This window comes from Lissotriton helveticus, chromosome 8, assembly GCF_964261635.1.
Source record: "Lissotriton helveticus chromosome 8, aLisHel1.1, whole genome shotgun sequence".
NCBI lineage: Eukaryota > Metazoa > Chordata > Amphibia > Caudata > Salamandridae > Lissotriton > Lissotriton helveticus.
Window position 1 is genome coordinate 1,024,227,280 of NC_136069.1, and position 6,048 is coordinate 1,024,233,327.

Here is a 6,048-nt window from a genome sequence, read left to right on the forward strand (position 1 = left end):
CAACAAGTTATTGAACTGGCCCATGAGGGACATTGTGGAGTGGTTGCTACTAAACTAGCTCTAAGGGACCAAGTTTGGTTCCCTCATCTTGATGAAAGAGTTACAGGCATGTCATTTGTGCAACTGCTTCTCCTCCTGTATCTTTGACATGTTTGCATATGTTGTAGTCTCTGCCGGTTTGTGCTAATGAATGTCTGTCTTTTCCTCTGAAGGGTGCACTTTGTGAGACGTGTCTTGCAGTGACGAGGTGTGCAGTGGTCATGTATGTCAACCGGTAAGTATTTGTTTCATCTGGATAGTCTACTGATGGTAGTTTGTAATACAGTAAAAGAGGTGCTGAGCAACTTGCGGACGCTTAATTCACACCTTGCAAGCCTATAGAAAATGTATCCATTGCTCTGGTATGCTGGTTCTTAATCATGTTCCTTGTATGCTAAAGGGTAAATGATGCGGGTGACTCTAGGGGGTTACATTTGTATTCAATATTTACCTTGCCAAGTATCTGCTCTCTGGGTATCTCTACCGAGCATCGCATGGCCCATGCAGGATAAGTTACAGCCCAGCTTGACGTGCTGTGTTGTCGTTCCCCCTGCACAAAGCAATTGATTCCTACTATCCCTGCCTGTTCTGATGCACCGGCAGGCAGGGATGCTTGGTCTCAAACAGGCTTGCTTTCTTCAATACAACAAATGTGGATTGCATATTGGCACACGTGTAGTTTCTGTTCATTCGACTGCTAAACTTGGGGGGTTGGATTTGTGTCTGACAGGGCACTCTAGCTGTATAAGAAAATAATTGAACTTGCTTCGAAGCGCACTATGTACGTGCATATTGGTTTTGTGTTTTTGTTTTGCTTTTCTTTTCTTATGAAAGAGCATTGGTGTACTGGTTGCGTTCTGCAGGCATGCTGAGGCAGTGCATGCTTGCAGAATGTTCTGCCACTGCATACTTGGAATATTTATTTTGTCACCTCCTATGGGTTGGTAAATTTGTTCAGAAGTCTGTGGCAGTTGCTTGGGACAGTGGATGCACTTCTTGGCCTGTCTAGCTCTCCTGTTAACACAACTTAAATTCTCTTTTGTAATTAGGACAGGCCAGTGACTTTTCTTTTAGGAGATAGGTGGAAGTCTTGGCCACCTTGTTGAATGTTACTACATGTTTATTCAGCTGTCACATGGTGATTTAATCTACTTTTCAAAAGATCAGTGTGACTCCATATCGCCTCATTAGAAAGCTGGGTCTTGACTACAAGGTAGTAAGTTGTTTCAGCTTACAAAAATGTATGCAAGCACGAGAGGCCCCTCCTCCTCCGATGTAAAGATCAAACACTAATTCAGATTATGTGGCTAGTTTACGGCTCATTGGTAACCAACTTTTTTTAATTTCTTCTCCCAAGGACCTGAAGTGAATATGTTGGACTAAAGTTTTGAACCAATGTACCAATTATAATTATAAAGGAACATGTCCCACGTATTGATGTCCAATGTTGGCCTGATAAGATTGCAAAATTACCGCCCCATCTCGCTCCTCCCTTTCCCTGCCAAAGTCATTGAGAAAGCCGTCAACAATCAGCTCGCCGCCTTCCTCGAAACCAACAAATCACTCGACTCCTCACAATCTGGCTTCCGAGCCAAACACAGCACCGAGACCACCCTCATCGCAGCAACAGACGACATCCGAACACTACTGGACAACAGAGAAACAGTCGCCCTCATCCTCCTCGACCTCTCTGCAGCCTTCGATACAGTCTGTCATAGCACCTTAATACAACGCCTCCGCAACATCGGAATACAAGGAAAAGCATTAGACTGGATCATCTCGTTCCTCGCTGGAAGAACTCAGAGAGTCCGGCTCCCCCCTTTCAAAGCAGAGGCCACCGAAGTCATATGCGGCGTACCACAAGGATCTTCTCTCAGCCCTACCCTCTTTAATGTCTACATGAGCCCCCTCGCAACCATCGCACGTCAGCATAACCTCAACATCATCTCCTACGCGGATGACACTCAACTGATCCTCTCACTCACCAAAGACCCAAACACCGCCAAAACCAACCTGCATGAAGGGATGAAAGAAGTAGCCGAGTGGATGAAGCACAGCCGTCTGAAACTGAACTCGGACAAAACGGAAGTCCTCATCTTAGGTGCATCCCCACCCGCCTGGGACGACTCCTGGTGGCCAACGGCCCTAGGAAAAGCTCCCATACCGACGGACCACGCACGGAACCTGGGCATCATCCTGGATTCCTCTCTCTCGATGACCAGACAAGTTAACGCCGTCTCATCATCATGCTTCAACATCCTACGCATGCTCAAAAAAACATTTCGCTGGATCCCCACCGAAACGAGAAAAACGGTCACCCACGCACTGGTTACAAGCCGTCTGGACTACGGAAACACTCTTTACGCCGGCACCACCGCAATACTGCTGAAAAAACTCCAACGCATCCAAAACGCCTCAGCCAGACTCATACTAGACATCCCCCGCACAGACCACATCTCCGGTCACCTGAAAGACCTTCACTGGCTCCCCGTCAACAAAAGGATAACGTTCCGTCTCCTCACCCACGCACACAAAGCCCTCTACGAACTTGGACCTGACTGCCTCAACACGCGCATTTCCTTCTACACTCCCACCCGCCAACTGCGTTCATCCAACCAAGCCCTCGCCGCTGTTCCGCGCATCCACAAAGCCACCATGGGGGGAAGATCCTTCTCCTACTTGGCGGCCAAAACCTGGAATTCCCTTCCCATCCACCTCCGCCTTACCCAAAACCACCTAGCCTTCAGAAAACAGCTTAAAACCTGGATATTTGATAGGTAAACCTCCCCCCTTCCTCAAGCGCCTTGAGACCCACTGGGTATGTAGTGCGCTATATAAATTCTAACTTGACTTGACTTGAATGTTCCTTCGTTTCCTTTACTATTTTTAAGGCTCGGTTTGTAAAATGGGACATGGGGGGGTTATTCACATCTTCTCTAATGCTTGACTTTTTGTAAGGGGTGGGTGAAGATTACAGGCACCTCACTTAAGTTAAAACTATTGTGTATTTGAAGCCCAGGGCCTAGTCTCTGGTGTACAGCCTGGTAGCCCTTGTACCTGGTATTGCACTGAGCTGTACAGCCCCACAAGCATATCAAGCAGTTGCCTGTTTGGTAGAGGCATGAAGGCATGTGATTGAGTTTTTAAAGATTGACTTCTTCCTATTCAAGCACTGTGCTAAAATTACCAACCATGTTTACTCCTGGTTTATTAATGATGCTAGCAGGGTACATACAGGAAGGAGAGTAAAAGCACCAGCTGAGGTAACTTGGGTGGACCTCTTTCTTAATGTCCAGTGTCCAAGTCTAAAAGGTTTAGCTTTAGGGAATTGATAGAGCGCATGGCTACCCGCAGGCATCCCAGCGCTAACACAGGTGAGGGCAGCTATTGTGCGTGAGAGCTAAGGGAACAGCCACATTTTGAGTTTTTTTTTTAAATGACTGATTTTAATTAAACGTATATCTGGGTCCATGCTGTTACAAATTTTGGGAACCAGATGTGAGAAAGATCTTCCGCCCCAGGTGGTGCAACACTTGTGTAAAATCTGTGCACCATGAACACGTGGCTGTTTTGATATTAATGGTCTTGTTTTCTTCTAGGACGGTGTTTTGGACGTTCGCAGGCTTTTTTGGTAAGAATGGCTGTAGCTCGCTTCACTTGTCACTTGCAGAATACCCCAGTGCCTTTGTTCGATTTCTTTTGTCCCTGGTTCTGCCCCAGTACATTGCCCTAATTTAACATTGTAATTTCTCCCATTTGAGGTGCAGGAGAAGTTACAATGTAGCTCCAAGTGCTACATTGTCATTCCTCCTGCAAACATTACATTGATTTATACTATCCCTGTCCGTGCTGTCTCCACAACAGACAGGGACACTTGGTCACATACATGGCGACCACTTTCTCAATATTGAGCCCACAACTTTGAAGCTGACTGAACACAAGGTTACCGTCAACTCTCCTGCATCTTCCGAAATCGATGGGCATTAGTCTTCCGTGCCTCCTAGTCACTCCTGAGAGGCATAGACTCTGTCCCCTCTGCTTGCAGGTACCTCTCTTCCTCTTCTTTTTCACTTTCTTCGCCAGCGGCATCTTTTCTGAAGTCCTCCATTGTGGTCTACGGTGGTTTCTGATGTCACTTCGCACCTATGCACCCGGCTTCCCTGGTGTAAGTATCTGGTTCCCAGGGTATCCACGGCTGGGTTGAATTCTCCAAACTCCCACCTTCCACTCAGTTTCTTCAGGTTTCTCTGGGAAGGGTCCTACATCTTGAAAACTGCAACCGCAACTTCCCTGTTGACTTGTATTGAGTATGCGGGTGTGTATTTACTCTGCACACAGCCTCTGTGGGGTTCCTAGGTACTTACCTTGTGTAGTTCCTTGGGTCCCCAGCTCTTCTAAGTCTTCTGGGTCCAGTCTCGACTTTGGTCGCAGTTCACATTCCACTTCATTAACCCCTTCGACGCTCATGACGAGCTGGGCTCGTCATGAGGTAGCCTCCTCGCACGCTCATGACGAGCCCAGCTCGTCATGAATAAAGGGAATATACAATTCTCAGCACAGGAGGGGAATACCATAAGCATTCATGTGGTTAATAAATGGTTTGGTCCCCCCTCGGCGACCACTGTGCATTTGTGGTACTTATCTGTTTTCTTATTGAAATATTATGTGTATTGTGTTTATATCTCCAGACAGGAGATATACCAATGCTTTGGTGAGCGTGTATAATAAATGACATTATTTTCAAAACTACACTGTGTTTTTTTTTTCTTTTAACCTACACTTAGGCTTTCCTGTTTTCAGTTTCTATTTTTGGAAATTTCTGGTTGTGCTTTTTTAGTGTTTTCCAGTGATTTCCATACCTTAAATAAACAGTGCTTTTCAGTGGTTACTAATTTTCGTGCCAAAAAAATCAACTGAAACAGTGTTTTACTGGTGTTTATGGAACGCTTCTCTTTTATTATTGCTTTTTCCATTTTCTTCAGAAATTGTATACTGCTCTGCATTTCAGAAATTAATACAGTCATGAAATACTTTCCATTGTCCTTTGATTCTGCAGCTCAGATTTAACAAGCATTTACAATGCATAAGGTCTCACAGAGAGTTTAAGCTATTGGCATTGTAAATGACAAGGGGCCAGATGTAGGAGGCCATTTACCATCCGGTAACGGCCGATTTCGGCCGTTACCGACCGGTAAATGGGTTTTTGGGATGTAGGGGCATCTTTTTACAGATCCGGTAAATTTACCGAATCGGTAAATTTACCGAATCTGTAAAATACCGAATCGGTAATTTTACCGATTCGGTAAAACCAAGATGTAGGTAGCACTGTTTACAGTGCTACAGGCCTTCAGAATTCGGTATTTTACCACACAATCCTATTGTGTGGTAAAATACCGAATTCAGGTGTGCATGCACATCTGTGCATGCACACCTATGCCATGTGACAGACAGACATGCCCTTAGGGCATGTCTGTGTGCCACATGGCGCACATGCCTGTTTTTGGGGTGCTAGAGGGTGTCAAAGTGACACCCCCTGCACCCTTGCTGGAATCGGTATTTACCGAATCGGTAAATACCGATTCGGTAATGCCCATTGATTCCTATGGGCTTCAATGCCCATAGGAATCAATGGGCATTACCGCATCGGTATTTACAGAATCGGTAAATACCAAATCTTAACGATTCGGTATTTACCGATTCTGTGTTACCTACATCACCCCCCATCCATTTTACCATTTCTTAAATACCGAATCGGTAAAATTCGGTATTTAAGAAGTGGTAAAATGAAATTACCTACATCTAGCCCAAAGCCTTTTATTTATGTTTTAAAAACTAAAACAAAAATAAAAGGCATTGTTATTTGCAATGTCAACAGCTCAAACTCACGTAAATACGAGACCTATTGCATTGCAAATGCTTGTTTTTCTTGAGAGCTACCGGGTAACTAACAAGCCTTTCTACAGCCAAATAAGAACCTATTTGCCTGTCTTGTCACATAGAACTTAGGCT

At 45.1% G+C, this 6,048-nt stretch overlaps 3 non-coding genes across 3 annotated transcripts; all 3 read left to right on the plus strand.

Moving 5' to 3' along the window:
* The first annotated feature begins 540 nt into the window (after positions 1 to 540).
* Positions 541 to 666, plus strand: LOC144774628 (small nucleolar RNA SNORA63). Its single transcript, XR_013600398.1, has one exon. It is a non-coding gene; the product is annotated as a small nucleolar RNA SNORA63 (small nucleolar RNA).
* Positions 667 to 3,194: 2,528 nt separating this feature from the next.
* On the plus strand, positions 3,195 to 3,365 carry LOC144774655 (small nucleolar RNA SNORA81). Its single transcript, XR_013600417.1, has one exon. It is a non-coding gene; the product is annotated as a small nucleolar RNA SNORA81 (small nucleolar RNA).
* Positions 3,366 to 3,800: 435 nt separating this feature from the next.
* LOC144774627 (small nucleolar RNA SNORA63) lies at positions 3,801 to 3,927 on the plus strand. Its single transcript, XR_013600397.1, has one exon. It is a non-coding gene; the product is annotated as a small nucleolar RNA SNORA63 (small nucleolar RNA).
* The last annotated feature ends 2,121 nt before the right edge of the window (positions 3,928 to 6,048 follow it).